This window comes from Rana temporaria, chromosome 5 (genome assembly GCF_905171775.1).
Source record: "Rana temporaria chromosome 5, aRanTem1.1, whole genome shotgun sequence".
NCBI lineage: Eukaryota > Metazoa > Chordata > Amphibia > Anura > Ranidae > Rana > Rana temporaria.
In genome coordinates this window covers 108,365,908-108,381,100 of record NC_053493.1, presented here as the reverse complement: position 1 = coordinate 108,381,100, position 15,193 = coordinate 108,365,908, and the positions used below count along the sequence as shown (strand labels likewise).

The following is a 15,193-nucleotide window of genomic DNA, read 5'->3' as shown; positions in this document are numbered from 1 at the left end:
AGGCACATAGACGGCGTTAATGTTGTTGTTGTGGTGGTGGTGGTCAATGCAGTCTAGAAAACAATTTAATGGTCTTGGTCCACCTACGCATATATTTGCCCCCAATTCCATGGCCGTGCGCCTTATATTGTTCTGATAAAAGCCGATTGTTACGCATGCCTGCTGATTCCTGCCCCCATGCAGACAGCCAAATTTGCATGTCTATGCAAATTAGACTGTCTTGGAGTCACCATGAGTTGAACAGCATCTGTGTTCTGCCAGGCAGGGACTTCTTTTTAGTGTATGGGTTAGTTACACTCTGGTTTCTCTTCAGAACGAAAAAATCTTTCGCCTTTTACTAAAGATTTCCGTGGAGAGGAACAACCATGAGTTTCGGTGAATTTTTTGATGCCTGGTTAATGCCGGGCTTCCTTAATATGGTGAAAAAAAGCTTGAGTTCCTTTGATTCGGAAAGGCATGTAGACGGTGTTAATGTTGTTGTTGTTGGTGGTGGTGGTGGTCAATGCAGTCTAGAAAACAATTTAATGGTCTTGGTCCACCACGCATATATTTGCCCCCAATTCCATGGCCGTGCGCCTTATATCATTCTGATGAAGCCGATTGTTACGCGTGCCTGCTGATTCCCGTCCCCATGCAGCTGCGCAGACATGCAAATTAGGCTGTCTTGGAGTCTCCATGAGTAGAGCAGTGTCTTCGTTCTGCCGGGTACCGGGTTGAGGACATTGGTGGGGTATACTCTGGTTTCTCTTCAAAACGCAAAAATCTTTCGCCTTTTACTAAAGATTTCCGTGGAGAGGAACAATTATGAGTTTCGGTGAATTTTTTGATGCCTGGCTATTGCCGGGCTTCCTTAATATGGTGAAAAATAGCTTGATTCGGAAAGGCACATAGACGGCGTTAATGTTGTTGTTGGTGGTGGTGGTGGTCAAGGCGGCCTAAAAAACCGGTTTGATGGCATTGGTCCACGCATATATTTGCCCCCAATTCCATGGCCGTGCGCCTTATATCATTCTGATGAAGCCGATTGTTACGCGTGCCTGCTGATTCCCGTCCCCATGCAGCTGCGCAGACATGCAAATTAGGCTGTCTTGGAGTCTCCATGAGTAGAGCAGTGTCTTCGTTCTGCCGGGTACCGGGTTGAGGACATTGGTGGGGTATACTCTGGTTTCTCTTCAAAACGCAAAAATCTTTCGCCTTTTACTAAAGATTTCCGTGGAGAGGAACAATTATGAGTTTCGGTGAATTTTTTGATGCCTGGCTATTGCCGGGCTTCCTTAATATGGTGAAAAATAGCTTGATTCGGAAAGGCACATAGACGGCGTTAATGTTGTTGTTGGTGGTGGTGGTGGTCAAGGCGGCCTAAAAAACCGGTTTGATGGCATTGGTCCACGCATATATTTGCCCCCAATTCCATGGCCGTGCGCCTTATATCATTCTGATGAAGCCGATTGTTACGCGTGCCTGCTGATTCCCGTCCCCATGCAGCTGCGCAGACATGCAAATTAGGCTGTCTTGGAGTCTCCATGAGTAGAGCAGTGTCTTCGTTCTGCCGGGTAGGGACTTCTTTTTAGTATATGGGTTAGTTACACTCTGGTTTCTCTTCAGAACGAAAAAATCTTTCGCCTTTTACTAAAGATTTCCGTGGAGAGGAACAACCATGAGTTTCGGTGAATTTTTTGATGCCTGGTTAATGCCGGGCTTCCTTAATATGGTGAAAAAAAGCTTGAGTTCCTTTGATTGGGAAAGGCACGTAGACGGTGTTAATGTTGTTGTTGTTGGTGGTGGTGGTGGTGGTGGTCAATGCAGTCTAGAAAACAATTTAATGGTCTTGGTCCACCTACGCATATATTTGCCCCCAATTCCATGGCCGTGCGCCTTATATTGTTCTGATAAAAGCCGATTGTTACGCATGCCTGCTGATTCCTGCCCCCATGCAGACAGCCAAATTTGCATGTCTATGCAAATTAGGCTGTCTTGGAGTCACCATGAGTTGAGCAGCATCTGTGTTCTGCCAGGCAGGGACCTCTTTTTTTTATTAGTATATGGGTTAGTTACACTCTGGCAGGGGAGACACCATGATCATGAAAAAAGCTTGAGTTCCTTTGATTCGGAAAGGCACGTAGACGGTGTTAATGTTGTTGTTGGTGGTGGTGGTGGTCAATGCAGTCTAGAAAACAATTTAATGGTCTTGGTCCACCTACGCATATATTTGCCCCCAATTCCATGGCCGTGCGCCTTATATTGTTCTGATAAAAGCCGATTGTTACGCATGCCTGCTGATTCCTGCCCCCATGCAGACAGCCAAATTTGCATGTCTATGCAAATTAGACTGTCTTGGAGTCACCATGAGTTGAACAGCATCTGTGTTCTGCCAGGCAGGGACTTCTTTTTAGTGTATGGGTTAGTTACACTCTGGTTTCTCTTCAGAACGAAAAAATCTTTCGCCTTTTACTAAAGATTTTCGTGGAGAGGAACAACCATGAGTTTCGGTGAATTTTTTGATGCCTGGTTAATGCCGGGCTTCCTTAATATGGTGAAAAAAAGCTTGAGTTCCTTTGATTCGGAAAGGCACATAGACGGCGTTAATGTTGTTGTTGGTGGTGGTGGTGGTGGTCAAGGCGGCCTAAAAAACCGGTTTGATGGCATTGGTCCACGCATATATTTGCCCCCAATTCCATGGCCGTGCGCCTTATATCATTCTGATGAAGCCGATTGTTACGCGTGCCTGCTGATTCCCGTCCCCATGCAGCTGCGCAGACATGCAAATTAGGCTGTCTTGGAGTCTCCATGAGTAGAGCAGTGTCTTCGTTCTGCCGGGTACCGGGTTGAGGACATTGGTGGGGTATACTCTGGTTTCTCTTCAAAACGCAAAAATCTTTCGCCTTTTACTAAAGATTTCCGTGGAGAGGAACAATTATGAGTTTCGGTGAATTTTTTGATGCCTGGCTATTGCCGGGCTTCCTTAATATGGTGAAAAATAGCTTGATTCGGAAAGGCACATAGACGGCGTTAATGTTGTTGTTGGTGGTGGTGGTGGTCAAGGCGGCCTAAAAAACCGGTTTGATGGCATTGGTCCACGCATATATTTGCCCCCAATTCCATGGCCGTGCGCCTTATATCATTCTGATGAAGCCGATTGTTACGCGTGCCTGCTGATTCCCGTCCCCATGCAGCTGCGCAGACATGCAAATTAGGCTGTCTTGGAGTCTCCATGAGTAGAGCAGTGTCTTCGTTCTGCCGGGTACCGGGTTGAGGACATTGGTGGGGTATACTCTGGTTTCTCTTCAAAACGCAAAAATCTTTCGCCTTTTACTAAAGATTTCCGTGGAGAGGAACAATTATGAGTTTCGGTGAATTTTTTGATGCCTGGCTATTGCCGGGCTTCCTTAATATGGTGAAAAATAGCTTGATTCGGAAAGGCACATAGACGGCGTTAATGTTGTTGTTGGTGGTGGTGGTGGTCAAGGCGGCCTAAAAAACCGGTTTGATGGTCTTGGTCCACCTACGCATATATTTGCCCCCAATTCCATGGCCGTGCGCCTTATATTGTTCTGATAAAAGCCGATTGTTACGCATGCCTGCTGATTCCTGCCCCCATGAAGACAGCCTAATTTGCATAGACATGCAAATTTGGCTGTCTTGGAGTCACCATGAGTTGAGCAGCATCTGTGTTCTGCCAGGCAGGGACCTCTTTTTTTTTTAGTATATGGGTTAGTTACACTCTGGCAGGGGAGACACCATGATCATGAAAAAGCTTGAGTTCCTTTGATTCGGAAAGGCACGTAGACGGTGTTAATGTTGTTGTTGGTGGTGGTGGTGGTGGTGGTCGTCAATGCAGTCTAGAAAACAATTTGATGGTCTTGGTCCACCTACGCATATATTTGCCCCCAATTCCATGGCCGTGCGCCTTATATTGTTCTGATAAAAGCCGATTGTTACGCATGCCTGCTGATTCCTGCCCCCATGCAGACAGCCAAATTTGCATGTCTATGCAAATTAGGCTGTCTTGGAGTCTCCATGAGTAGAGCAGTGTCTTCGTTCTGCCGGGTACCGGGTTGAGGACATTGGTGGGGTATACTCTGGTTTCTCTTCAAAACGCAAAAATCTTTCGCCTTTTACTAAAGATTTCCGTGGAGAGGAACAATTATGAGTTTCGGTGAATTTTTTGATGCCTGGCTATTGCCGGGCTTCCTTAATATGGTGAAAAATAGCTTGATTCGGAAAGGCACATAGACGGCGTTAATGTTGTTGTTGGTGGTGGTGGTGGTGGTCAAGGCGGCCTAAAAAACCGGTTTGATGGCATTGGTCCACGCATATATTTGCCCCCAATTCCATGGCCGTGCGCCTTATATCATTCTGATGAAGCCGATTGTTACGCGTGCCTGCTGATTCCCGTCCCCATGCAGCTGCGCAGACATGCAAATTAGGCTGTCTTGGAGTCTCCATGAGTAGAGCAGTGTCTTCGTTCTGCCGGGTACCGGGTTGAGGACATTGGTGGGGTATACTCTGGTTTCTCTTCAAAACGCAAAAATCTTTCGCCTTTTACTAAAGATTTCCGTGGAGAGGAACAATTATGAGTTTCGGTGAATTTTTTGATGCCTGGCTATTGCCGGGCTTCCTTAATATGGTGAAAAATAGCTTGATTCGGAAAGGCACATAGACGGCGTTAATGTTGTTGTTGGTGGTGGTGGTGGTGGTCAAGGCGGCCTAAAAAACCGGTTTGATGGCATTGGTCCACGCATATATTTGCCCCCAATTCCATGGCCGTGCGCCTTATATCATTCTGATGAAGCCGATTGTTACGCGTGCCTGCTGATTCCCGTCCCCATGCAGCTGCGCAGACATGCAAATTAGGCTGTCTTGGAGTCTCCATGAGTAGAGCAGTGTCTTCGTTCTGCCGGGTACCGGGTTGAGGACATTGGTGGGGTATACTCTGGTTTCTCTTCAAAACGCAAAAATCTTTCGCCTTTTACTAAAGATTTCCGTGGAGAGGAACAATTATGAGTTTCGGTGAATTTTTTGATGCCTGGCTATTGCCGGGCTTCCTTAATATGGTGAAAAATAGCTTGATTCGGAAAGGCACATAGACGGCGTTAATGTTGTTGTTGGTGGTGGTGGTGGTGGTCAAGGCGGCCTAAAAAACCGGTTTGATGGCATTGGTCCACGCATATATTTGCCCCCAATTCCATGGCCGTGCGCCTTATATCATTCTGATGAAGCCGATTGTTACGCGTGCCTGCTGATTCCCGTCCCCATGCAGCTGCGCAGACATGCAAATTAGGCTGTCTTGGAGTCTCCATAAGTAGAGCAGTGTCTTCGTTCTGCCGGGTACCGGGTTGAGGACATTGGTGGGGTATACTCTGGTTTCTCTTCAAAACGCAAAAATCTTTCGCCTTTTACTAAAGATTTCCGTGGAGAGGAACAATTATGAGTTTCGGTGAATTTTTTGATGCCTGGCTATTGCCGGGCTTCCTTAATATGGTGAAAAATAGCTTGATTCGGAAAGGCACATAGACGGCGTTAATGTTGTTGTTGGTGGTGGTGGTGGTGGTCAAGGCGGCCTAAAAAACCGGTTTGATGGCATTGGTCCACGCATATATTTGCCCCCAATTCCATGGCCGTGCGCCTTATATCATTCTGATGAAGCCGATTGTTACGCGTGCCTGCTGATTCCCGTCCCCATGCAGCTGCGCAGACATGCAAATTAGGCTGTCTTGGAGTCTCCATGAGTAGAGCAGTGTCTTCGTTCTGCCGGGTACCGGGTTGAGGACATTGGTGGGGTATACTCTGGTTTCTCTTCAAAACGCAAAAATCTTTCGCCTTTTACTAAAGATTTCCGTGGAGAGGAACAATTATGAGTTTCGGTGAATTTTTTGATGCCTGGCTATTGCCGGGCTTCCTTAATATGGTGAAAAATAGCTTGATTCGGAAAGGCACATAGACGGCGTTAATGTTGTTGTTGGTGGTGGTGGTGGTGGTCAAGGCGGCCTAAAAAACCGGTTTGATGGCATTGGTCCACGCATATATTTGCCCCCAATTCCATGGCCGTGCGCCTTATATTGTTCTGATAAAAGCCGATTGTTACGCATGCCTGCTGATTCCTGCCCCCATGCAGACAGCCAAATTTGCATGTCTATGCAAATTAGGCTGTCTTGGAGTCACCATGAGTTGAGCAGCATCTGTGTTCTGCCAGGCAGGGACCTCTTTTTTTTATTAGTATATGGGTTAGTTACACTCTGGCAGGGGAGACACCATGATCATGAAAAAAGCTTGAGTTCCTTTGATTCGGAAAGGCACGTAGACGGTGTTAATGTTGTTGTTGGTGGTGGTGGTGGTCAATGCAGTCTAGAAAACAATTTAATGGTCTTGGTCCACCTACGCATATATTTGCCCCCAATTCCATGGCCGTGCGCCTTATATTGTTCTGATAAAAGCCGATTGTTACGCATGCCTGCTGATTCCTGCCCCCATGCAGACAGCCAAATTTGCATGTCTATGCAAATTAGGCTGTCTTGGAGTCACCATGAGTTGAACAGCATCTGTGTTCTGCCGGGTACCGGGTTGAGGACATTGGTGGGGTATACTCTGGTTTCTCTTCAAAACGCAAAAATCTTTCGCCTTTTACTAAAGATTTCCGTGGAGAGGAACAATTATGAGTTTCGGTGAATTTTTTGATGCCTGGCTATTGCCGGGCTTCCTTAATATGGTGAAAAATAGCTTGATTCGGAAAGGCACATAGACGGCGTTAATGTTGTTGTTGGTGGTGGTGGTGGTGGTCAAGGCGGCCTAAAAAACCGGTTTGATGGCATTGGTCCACGCATATATTTGCCCCCAATTCCATGGCCGTGCGCCTTATATCATTCTGATGAAGCCGATTGTTACGCGTGCCTGCTGATTCCCGTCCCCATGCAGCTGCGCAGACATGCAAATTAGGCTGTCTTGGAGTCTCCATGAGTAGAGCAGTGTCTTCGTTCTGCCGGGTACCGGGTTGAGGACATTGGTGGGGTATACTCTGGTTTCTCTTCAAAACGCAAAAATCTTTCGCCTTTTACTAAAGATTTCCGTGGAGAGGAACAATTATGAGTTTCGGTGAATTTTTTGATGCCTGGCTATTGCCGGGCTTCCTTAATATGGTGAAAAATAGCTTGATTCGGAAAGGCACATAGACGGCGTTAATGTTGTTGTTGGTGGTGGTGGTCAAGGCGGCCTAAAAAACCGGTTTGATGGCATTGGTCCACGCATATATTTGCCCCCAATTCCATGGCCGTGCGCCTTATATCATTCTGATGAAGCCGATTGTTACGCGTGCCTGCTGATTCCCGTCCCCATGCAGCTGCGCAGACATGCAAATTAGGCTGTCTTGGAGTCTCCATGAGTAGAGCAGTGTCTTCGTTCTGCCGGGTACCGGGTTGAGGACATTGGTGGGGTATACTCTGGTTTCTCTTCAAAACGCAAAAATCTTTCGCCTTTTACTAAAGATTTCCGTGGAGAGGAACAACCATGAGTTTCGGTGAATTTTTTGATGCCTGGTTAATGCCGGGCTTCCTTAATATGGTGAAAAAAAGCTTGAGTTCCTTTGATTGGGAAAGGCACGTAGACGGTGTTAATGTTGTTGTTGTTGGTGGTGGTGGTGGTGGTCAATGCAGTCTAGAAAACAATTTAATGGTCTTGGTCCACCTACGCATATATTTGCCCCCAATTCCATGGCCGTGCGCCTTATATTGTTCTGATAAAAGCCGATTGTTACGCATGCCTGCTGATTCCTGCCCCCATGCAGACAGCCAAATTTGCATGTCTATGCAAATTAGGCTGTCTTGGAGTCACCATGAGTTGAGCAGCATCTGTGTTCTGCCAGGCAGGGACCTCTTTTTTTTTTAGTATATGGGTTAGTTACACTCTGGCAGGGGAGACACCATGATCATGAAAAAAGCTTGAGTTCCTTTGATTCGGAAAGGCACGTAGACGGTGTTAATGTTGTTGTTGGTGGTGGTGGTGGTGGTGGTCAATGCAGTCTAGAAAACAATTTGATGGTCTTGGTCCACCTACGCATATATTTGCCCCCAATTCCATGGCCGTGCGCCTTATATTGTTCTGATAAAAGCCGATTGTTACGCATGCCTGCTGATTCCTGCCCCCATGCAGACAGCCAAATTTGCATGTCTATGCAAATTAGGCTGTCTTGGAGTCACCATGAGTTGAACAGCATCTGTGTTCTGCCAGGCAGGGACCTCTTTTTTAGTGTATGGGTTAGTTACACTCTGGTTTCTCTTCAGAACGAAAAAATCTTTCGCTTTTTACTAAAGATTTCCGTGGAGAGGAACAACCATGAGTTTCGGTGAATTTTTTGATGCCTGGTTAATGCCGGGCTTCCTTAATATGGTGAAAAAAAGCTTGAGTTCCTTTGATTGGGAAAGGCACGTAGACGGTGTTAATGTTGTTGTTGTTGGTGGTGGTGGTGGTGGTGGTCAATGCAGTCTAGAAAACCGGTTTGATGGCATTGGTCCACGCATATATTTGCCCCCAATTCCATGGCCATGCGCCTTATATCATTCTGATGAAGCCGATTGTTACGCGTGCCTGCTGATTCCCGTCCCCATGCAGCTGCACAGACATGCAAATTAGGCTGTCTTGGAGTCTCCATGAGTAGAGCAGTGTCTTCGTTCTGCCGGGTACCGGGTTGAGGACATTGGTGGGGTATACTCTGGTTTCTCTTCAAAACGCAAAAATCTTTCGCCTTTTACTAAAGATTTCCGTGGAGAGGAACAATTATGAGTTTCGGTGAATTTTTTGATGCCTGGCTATTGCCGGGCTTCCTTAATATGGTGAAAAATAGCTTGATTCGGAAAGGCACATAGACGGCGTTAATGTTGTTGTTGGTGGTGGTGGTGGTCAAGGCGGCCTAAAAAACCGGTTTGATGGCATTGGTCCACGCATATATTTGCCCCCAATTCCATGGCCGTGCGCCTTATATTGTTCTGATAAAAGCCGATTGTTACGCATGCCTGCTGATTCCTGCCCCCATGCAGACAGCCAAATTTGCATGTCTATGCAAATTAGGCTGTCTTGGAGTCACCATGAGTTGAACAGCATCTGTGTTCTGCCAGGCAGGGACCTCTTTTTAGTGTATGGGTTAGTTACACTCTGGTTTCTCTTCAGAACGAAAAAATCTTTCGCCTTTTACTAAAGATTTCCGTGGAGAGGAACAACCATGAGTTTCGGTGAATTTTTTGATGCCTGGTTAATGCCGGGCTTCCTTAATATGGTGAAAAAAAGCTTGAGTTCCTTTGATTCGGAAAGGCACGTAGACGGTGTTAATGTTGTTGTTGGTGGTGGTGGTGGTGGTGGTCAATGCAGTCTAGAAAACAATTTAATGGTCTTGGTCCACCTACGCATATATTTGCCCCCAATTCCATGGCCGTGCGCCTTATATTGTTCTGATAAAAGCCGATTGTTACGCGTGCCTGCTGATTCCCGTCCCCATGCAGCTGCGCAGACATGCAAATTAGGCTGTCTTGGAGTCTCCATGAGTAGAGCAGTGTCTTCGTTCTGCCGGGTACCGGGTTGAGGACATTGGTGGGGTATACTCTGGTTTCTCTTCAAAACGCAAAAATCTTTCGCCTTTTACTAAAGATTTCCGTGGAGAGGAACAATTATGAGTTTCGGTGAATTTTTTGATGCCTGGCTATTGCCGGGCTTCCTTAATATGGTGAAAAATAGCTTGATTCGGAAAGGCACATAGACGGCGTTAATGTTGTTGTTGGTGGTGGTGGTGGTCAAGGCGGCCTAAAAAACCGGTTTGATGGCATTGGTCCACGCATATATTTGCCCCCAATTCCATGGCCGTGCGCCTTATATCATTCTGATGAAGCCGATTGTTACGCGTGCCTGCTGATTCCCGTCCCCATGCAGCTGCGCAGACATGCAAATTAGGCTGTCTTGGAGTCTCCATGAGTAGAGCAGTGTCTTCGTTCTGCCGGGTACCGGGTTGAGGACATTGGTGGGGTATACTCTGGTTTCTCTTCAAAACGCAAAAATCTTTCGCCTTTTACTAAAGATTTCCGTGGAGAGGAACAATTATGAGTTTCGGTGAATTTTTTGATGCCTGGCTATTGCCGGGCTTCCTTAATATGGTGAAAAATAGCTTGATTCGGAAAGGCACATAGACGGCGTTAATGTTGTTGTTGGTGGTGGTGGTGGTCAAGGCGGCCTAAAAAACCGGTTTGATGGCATTGGTCCACGCATATATTTGCCCCCAATTCCATGGCCGTGCGCCTTATATCATTCTGATGAAGCCGATTGTTACGCGTGCCTGCTGATTCCCGTCCCCATGCAGCTGCGCAGACATGCAAATTAGGCTGTCTTGGAGTCTCCATGAGTAGAGCAGTGTCTTCGTTCTGCCGGGTACCGGGTTGAGGACATTGGTGGGGTATACTCTGGTTTCTCTTCAAAACGCAAAAATCTTTCGCCTTTTACTAAAGATTTCCGTGGAGAGGAACAATTATGAGTTTCGGTGAATTTTTTGATGCCTGGCTATTGCCGGGCTTCCTTAATATGGTGAAAAATAGCTTGATTCGGAAAGGCACATAGACGGCGTTAATGTTGTTGTTGGTGGTGGTGGTGGTGGTCAAGGCGGCCTAAAAAACCGGTTTGATGGCATTGGTCCACGCATATATTTGCCCCCAATTCCATGGCCGTGCGCCTTATATCATTCTGATGAAGCCGATTGTTACGCGTGCCTGCTGATTCCCGTCCCCATGCAGCTGCGCAGACATGCAAATTAGGCTGTCTTGGAGTCTCCATGAGTAGAGCAGTGTCTTCGTTCTGCCGGGTACCGGGTTGAGGACATTGGTGGGGTATACTCTGGTTTCTCTTCAAAACGCAAAAATCTTTCGCCTTTTACTAAAGATTTCCGTGGAGAGGAACAATTATGAGTTTCGGTGAATTTTTTGATGCCTGGCTATTGCCGGGCTTCCTTAATATGGTGAAAAATAGCTTGATTCGGAAAGGCACATAGACGGCGTTAATGTTGTTGTTGGTGGTGGTGGTGGTGGTCAAGGCGGCCTAAAAAACCGGTTTGATGGCATTGGTCCACGCATATATTTGCCCCCAATTCCATGGCCGTGCGCCTTATATCATTCTGATGAAGCCGATTGTTACGCGTGCCTGCTGATTCCCGTCCCCATGCAGCTGCGCAGACATGCAAATTAGGCTGTCTTGGAGTCTCCATGAGTAGAGCAGTGTCTTCGTTCTGCCGGGTACCGGGTTGAGGACATTGGTGGGGTATACTCTGGTTTCTCTTCAAAACGCAAAAATCTTTCGCCTTTTACTAAAGATTTCCGTGGAGAGGAACAATTATGAGTTTCGGTGAATTTTTTGATGCCTGGCTATTGCCGGGCTTCCTTAATATGGTGAAAAATAGCTTGATTCGGAAAGGCACATAGACGGCGTTAATGTTGTTGTTGTTGGTGGTGGTCAAGGCGGCCTAAAAAACCGGTTTGATGGCATTGGTCCACGCATATATTTGCCCCCAATTCCATGGCCGTGCGCCTTATATCATTCTGATGAAGCCGATTGTTACGCGTGCCTGCTGATTCCCGTCCCCATGCAGCTGCGCAGACATGCAAATTAGGCTGTCTTGGAGTCTCCATGAGTAGAGCAGTGTCTTCGTTCTGCCGGGTACCGGGTTGAGGACATTGGTGGGGTATACTCTGGTTTCTCTTCAAAACGCAAAAATCTTTCGCCTTTTACTAAAGATTTCCGTGGAGAGGAACAATTATGAGTTTCGGTGAATTTTTTGATGCCTGGCTATTGCCGGGCTTCCTTAATATGGTGAAAAATAGCTTGATTCGGAAAGGCACATAGACGGCGTTAATGTTGTTGTTGGTGGTGGTGGTCAAGGCGGCCTAAAAAACCGGTTTGATGGCATTGGTCCACGCATATATTTGCCCCCAATTCCATGGCCGTGCGCCTTATATCATTCTGATGAAGCCGATTGTTACGCGTGCCTGCTGATTCCCGTCCCCATGCAGCTGCGCAGACATGCAAATTAGGCTGTCTTGGAGTCTCCATGAGTAGAGCAGTGTCTTCGTTCTGCCGGGTACCGGGTTGAGGACATTGGTGGGGTATACTCTGGTTTCTCTTCAAAACGCAAAAATCTTTCGCCTTTTACTAAAGATTTCCGTGGAGAGGAACAATTATGAGTTTCGGTGAATTTTTTGATGCCTGGCTATTGCCGGGCTTCCTTAATATGGTGAAAAATAGCTTGATTCGGAAAGGCACATAGACGGCGTTAATGTTGTTGTTGGTGGTGGTGGTGGTGGTCAAGGCGGCCTAAAAAAACCGGTTTGATGGCATTGGTCCACGCATATATTTGCCCCCAATTCCATGGCCGTGCGCCTTATATCATTCTGATGAAGCCGATTGTTACGCGTGCCTGCTGATTCCCGTCCCCATGCAGCTGCGCAGACATGCAAATTAGGCTGTCTTGGAGTCTCCATGAGTAGAGCAGTGTCTTCGTTCTGCCGGGTACCGGGTTGAGGACATTGGTGGGGTATACTCTGGTTTCTCTTCAAAACGCAAAAATCTTTCGCCTTTTACTAAAGATTTCCGTGGAGAGGAACAATTATGAGTTTCGGTGAATTTTTTGATGCCTGGCTATTGCCGGGCTTCCTTAATATGGTGAAAAATAGCTTGATTCGGAAAGGCACATAGACGGCGTTAATGTTGTTGTTGGTGGTGGTGGTGGTCAAGGCGGCCTAAAAAACCGGTTTGATGGCATTGGTCCACGCATATATTTGCCCCCAATTCCATGGCCGTGCGCCTTATATCATTCTGATGAAGCCGATTGTTACGCGTGCCTGCTGATTCCCGTCCCCATGCAGCTGCGCAGACATGCAAATTAGGCTGTCTTGGAGTCTCCATGAGTAGAGCAGTGTCTTCGTTCTGCCGGGTACCGGGTTGAGGACATTGGTGGGGTATACTCTGGTTTCTCTTCAAAACGCAAAAATCTTTCGCCTTTTACTAAAGATTTCCGTGGAGAGGAACAATTATGAGTTTCGGTGAATTTTTTGATGCCTGGCTATTGCCGGGCTTCCTTAATATGGTGAAAAATAGCTTGATTCGGAAAGGCACATAGACGGCGTTAATGTTGTTGTTGGTGGTGGTGGTGGTGGTCAAGGCGGCCTAAAAAACCGGTTTGATGGCATTGGTCCACGCATATATTTGCCCCCAATTCCATGGCCGTGCGCCTTATATCATTCTGATGAAGCCGATTGTTACGCGTGCCTGCTGATTCCCGTCCCCATGCAGCTGCGCAGACATGCAAATTAGGCTGTCTTGGAGTCTCCATGAGTAGAGCAGTGTCTTCGTTCTGCCGGGTACCGGGTTGAGGACATTGGTGGGGTATACTCTGGTTTCTCTTCAAAACGCAAAAATCTTTCGCCTTTTACTAAAGATTTCCGTGGAGAGGAACAATTATGAGTTTCGGTGAATTTTTTGATGCCTGGCTATTGCCGGGCTTCCTTAATATGGTGAAAAATAGCTTGATTCGGAAAGGCACATAGACGGCGTTAATGTTGTTGTTGGTGGTGGTGGTGGTCAAGGCGGCCTAAAAAACCGGTTTGATGGCATTGGTCCACGCATATATTTGCCCCCAATTCCATGGCCGTGCGCCTTATATCATTCTGATGAAGCCGATTGTTACGCGTGCCTGCTGATTCCCGTCCCCATGCAGCTGCGCAGACATGCAAATTAGGCTGTCTTGGAGTCTCCATGAGTAGAGCAGTGTCTTCGTTCTGCCGGGTACCGGGTTGAGGACATTGGTGGGGTATACTCTGGTTTCTCTTCAAAACGCAAAAATCTTTCGCCTTTTACTAAAGATTTCCGTGGAGAGGAACAATTATGAGTTTCGGTGAATTTTTTGATGCCTGGCTATTGCCGGGCTTCCTTAATATGGTGAAAAATAGCTTGATTCGGAAAGGCACATAGACGGCGTTAATGTTGTTGTTGGTGGTGGTGGTGGTCAAGGCGGCCTAAAAAACCGGTTTGATGGCATTGGTCCACGCATATATTTGCCCCCAATTCCATGGCCGTGCGCCTTATATCATTCTGATGAAGCCGATTGTTACGCGTGCCTGCTGATTCCCGTCCCCATGCAGCTGCGCAGACATGCAAATTAGGCTGTCTTGGAGTCTCCATGAGTAGAGCAGTGTCTTCGTTCTGCCGGGTACCGGGTTGAGGACATTGGTGGGGTATACTCTGGTTTCTCTTCAAAACGCAAAAATCTTTCGCCTTTTACTAAAGATTTCCGTGGAGAGGAACAATTATGAGTTTCGGTGAATTTTTTGATGCCTGGCTATTGCCGGGCTTCCTTAATATGGTGAAAAAAAGCTTGAGTTCCTTTGATTCGGAAAGGCATGTAGACGGTGTTAATGTTGTTGTTGTTGGTGGTGGTGGTCAATGCAGTCTAGAAAACAATTTAATGGTCTTGGTCCACCTACGCATATATTTGCCCCCAATTCCATGGCCGTGCGCCTTATATTGTTCTGATAAAAGCCGATTGTTACGCATGCCTGCTGATTCCTGCCCCCATGCAGACAGCCAAATTTGCATGTCTATGCAAATTAGGCTGTCTTGGAGTCACCATGAGTTGAACAGCATCTGTGTTCTGCCAGGCAGGGACCTCTTTTTAGTGTATGGGTTAGTTACACTCTGGTTTCTCTTCAGAACGAAAAAATCTTTCGCCTTTTACTAAAGATTTCCGTGGAGAGGAACAACCATGAGTTTCGGTGAATTTTTTGATGCCTGGTTAATGCCGGGCGTCCTTAATATGGTGAAAAAAAGCTTGAGTTCCTTTGATTGGGAAAGGCACGTAGACGGTGTTAATGTTGTTGTTGTTGGTGGTGGTGGTGGTCAATGCAGTCTGGAAAACAATTTAATGGTCTTGGTCCACCTACGCATATATTTGCCCCCAATTCCATGGCCGTGCGCCTTATATTGTTCTGATAAAAGCCGATTGTTACGCATGCCTGCTGATTCCTGCCCCCATGCAGACAGCCAAATTTGCATGTCTATGCAAATTAGGCTGTCTTGGAGTCACCATGAGTTGAGCAGCATCTGTGTTCTGCCAGGCAGGGACCTCTTTTTTTTTTAGTATATTGGTTAGTTACACTCTGGCAGGGGAGACACCATGATC

At 46.9% G+C, this 15,193-nt stretch overlaps 31 non-coding genes across 31 annotated transcripts; all 31 read left to right on the top strand.

Annotated features, from left to right (window-relative positions):
- Nucleotides 1-293: 293 nt before the first annotated feature.
- Nucleotides 294-408, top strand: LOC120942337. The gene has a single exon (XR_005750034.1). It is a non-coding gene; the product is annotated as a U5 spliceosomal RNA (small nuclear RNA).
- Nucleotides 409-732: 324 nt separating this feature from the next.
- Nucleotides 733-847, top strand: LOC120942290. Its single transcript, XR_005749988.1, has one exon. It is a non-coding gene; the product is annotated as a U5 spliceosomal RNA (small nuclear RNA).
- A 309-nt stretch (nt 848-1,156) lies between these two features.
- Nucleotides 1,157-1,271, top strand: LOC120942289. Its single transcript, XR_005749987.1, has one exon. It is a non-coding gene; the product is annotated as a U5 spliceosomal RNA (small nuclear RNA).
- Nucleotides 1,272-1,585: 314 nt separating this feature from the next.
- On the top strand, nt 1,586-1,700 carry LOC120942336. Its single transcript, XR_005750033.1, has one exon. It is a non-coding gene; the product is annotated as a U5 spliceosomal RNA (small nuclear RNA).
- A 707-nt stretch (nt 1,701-2,407) lies between these two features.
- LOC120942479 lies at nt 2,408-2,522 on the top strand. Its single transcript, XR_005750172.1, has one exon. It is a non-coding gene; the product is annotated as a U5 spliceosomal RNA (small nuclear RNA).
- A 322-nt stretch (nt 2,523-2,844) lies between these two features.
- On the top strand, nt 2,845-2,959 carry LOC120942287. Its single transcript, XR_005749986.1, has one exon. It is a non-coding gene; the product is annotated as a U5 spliceosomal RNA (small nuclear RNA).
- Nucleotides 2,960-3,268: 309 nt separating this feature from the next.
- On the top strand, nt 3,269-3,383 carry LOC120942286. Its single transcript, XR_005749985.1, has one exon. It is a non-coding gene; the product is annotated as a U5 spliceosomal RNA (small nuclear RNA).
- Nucleotides 3,384-4,074: 691 nt separating this feature from the next.
- On the top strand, nt 4,075-4,189 carry LOC120942285. The gene has a single exon (XR_005749984.1). It is a non-coding gene; the product is annotated as a U5 spliceosomal RNA (small nuclear RNA).
- A 312-nt stretch (nt 4,190-4,501) lies between these two features.
- Nucleotides 4,502-4,616, top strand: LOC120942284. The gene has a single exon (XR_005749983.1). It is a non-coding gene; the product is annotated as a U5 spliceosomal RNA (small nuclear RNA).
- Nucleotides 4,617-4,928: 312 nt separating this feature from the next.
- LOC120942283 lies at nt 4,929-5,043 on the top strand. Its single transcript, XR_005749982.1, has one exon. It is a non-coding gene; the product is annotated as a U5 spliceosomal RNA (small nuclear RNA).
- Nucleotides 5,044-5,355: 312 nt separating this feature from the next.
- LOC120942282 lies at nt 5,356-5,470 on the top strand. The gene has a single exon (XR_005749981.1). It is a non-coding gene; the product is annotated as a U5 spliceosomal RNA (small nuclear RNA).
- Nucleotides 5,471-5,782: 312 nt separating this feature from the next.
- Nucleotides 5,783-5,897, top strand: LOC120942281. Its single transcript, XR_005749980.1, has one exon. It is a non-coding gene; the product is annotated as a U5 spliceosomal RNA (small nuclear RNA).
- A 683-nt stretch (nt 5,898-6,580) lies between these two features.
- Nucleotides 6,581-6,695, top strand: LOC120942280. Its single transcript, XR_005749979.1, has one exon. It is a non-coding gene; the product is annotated as a U5 spliceosomal RNA (small nuclear RNA).
- A 312-nt stretch (nt 6,696-7,007) lies between these two features.
- On the top strand, nt 7,008-7,122 carry LOC120942279. Its single transcript, XR_005749978.1, has one exon. It is a non-coding gene; the product is annotated as a U5 spliceosomal RNA (small nuclear RNA).
- A 306-nt stretch (nt 7,123-7,428) lies between these two features.
- Nucleotides 7,429-7,543, top strand: LOC120942447. The gene has a single exon (XR_005750141.1). It is a non-coding gene; the product is annotated as a U5 spliceosomal RNA (small nuclear RNA).
- Nucleotides 7,544-8,253: 710 nt separating this feature from the next.
- Nucleotides 8,254-8,368, top strand: LOC120942481. Its single transcript, XR_005750174.1, has one exon. It is a non-coding gene; the product is annotated as a U5 spliceosomal RNA (small nuclear RNA).
- A 328-nt stretch (nt 8,369-8,696) lies between these two features.
- LOC120942278 lies at nt 8,697-8,811 on the top strand. The gene has a single exon (XR_005749977.1). It is a non-coding gene; the product is annotated as a U5 spliceosomal RNA (small nuclear RNA).
- A 325-nt stretch (nt 8,812-9,136) lies between these two features.
- On the top strand, nt 9,137-9,251 carry LOC120942335. Its single transcript, XR_005750032.1, has one exon. It is a non-coding gene; the product is annotated as a U5 spliceosomal RNA (small nuclear RNA).
- A 329-nt stretch (nt 9,252-9,580) lies between these two features.
- Nucleotides 9,581-9,695, top strand: LOC120942277. Its single transcript, XR_005749976.1, has one exon. It is a non-coding gene; the product is annotated as a U5 spliceosomal RNA (small nuclear RNA).
- Nucleotides 9,696-10,004: 309 nt separating this feature from the next.
- LOC120942276 lies at nt 10,005-10,119 on the top strand. The gene has a single exon (XR_005749975.1). It is a non-coding gene; the product is annotated as a U5 spliceosomal RNA (small nuclear RNA).
- A 309-nt stretch (nt 10,120-10,428) lies between these two features.
- On the top strand, nt 10,429-10,543 carry LOC120942275. Its single transcript, XR_005749974.1, has one exon. It is a non-coding gene; the product is annotated as a U5 spliceosomal RNA (small nuclear RNA).
- A 312-nt stretch (nt 10,544-10,855) lies between these two features.
- Nucleotides 10,856-10,970, top strand: LOC120942274. Its single transcript, XR_005749973.1, has one exon. It is a non-coding gene; the product is annotated as a U5 spliceosomal RNA (small nuclear RNA).
- Nucleotides 10,971-11,282: 312 nt separating this feature from the next.
- On the top strand, nt 11,283-11,397 carry LOC120942273. The gene has a single exon (XR_005749972.1). It is a non-coding gene; the product is annotated as a U5 spliceosomal RNA (small nuclear RNA).
- A 306-nt stretch (nt 11,398-11,703) lies between these two features.
- Nucleotides 11,704-11,818, top strand: LOC120942271. Its single transcript, XR_005749971.1, has one exon. It is a non-coding gene; the product is annotated as a U5 spliceosomal RNA (small nuclear RNA).
- Nucleotides 11,819-12,124: 306 nt separating this feature from the next.
- On the top strand, nt 12,125-12,239 carry LOC120942270. Its single transcript, XR_005749970.1, has one exon. It is a non-coding gene; the product is annotated as a U5 spliceosomal RNA (small nuclear RNA).
- A 313-nt stretch (nt 12,240-12,552) lies between these two features.
- Nucleotides 12,553-12,667, top strand: LOC120942269. Its single transcript, XR_005749969.1, has one exon. It is a non-coding gene; the product is annotated as a U5 spliceosomal RNA (small nuclear RNA).
- A 309-nt stretch (nt 12,668-12,976) lies between these two features.
- On the top strand, nt 12,977-13,091 carry LOC120942268. Its single transcript, XR_005749968.1, has one exon. It is a non-coding gene; the product is annotated as a U5 spliceosomal RNA (small nuclear RNA).
- Nucleotides 13,092-13,403: 312 nt separating this feature from the next.
- On the top strand, nt 13,404-13,518 carry LOC120942267. Its single transcript, XR_005749967.1, has one exon. It is a non-coding gene; the product is annotated as a U5 spliceosomal RNA (small nuclear RNA).
- Nucleotides 13,519-13,827: 309 nt separating this feature from the next.
- LOC120942266 lies at nt 13,828-13,942 on the top strand. The gene has a single exon (XR_005749966.1). It is a non-coding gene; the product is annotated as a U5 spliceosomal RNA (small nuclear RNA).
- A 309-nt stretch (nt 13,943-14,251) lies between these two features.
- On the top strand, nt 14,252-14,366 carry LOC120942265. Its single transcript, XR_005749965.1, has one exon. It is a non-coding gene; the product is annotated as a U5 spliceosomal RNA (small nuclear RNA).
- A 338-nt stretch (nt 14,367-14,704) lies between these two features.
- On the top strand, nt 14,705-14,819 carry LOC120942471. Its single transcript, XR_005750164.1, has one exon. It is a non-coding gene; the product is annotated as a U5 spliceosomal RNA (small nuclear RNA).
- The last annotated feature ends 374 nt before the right edge of the window (nt 14,820-15,193 follow it).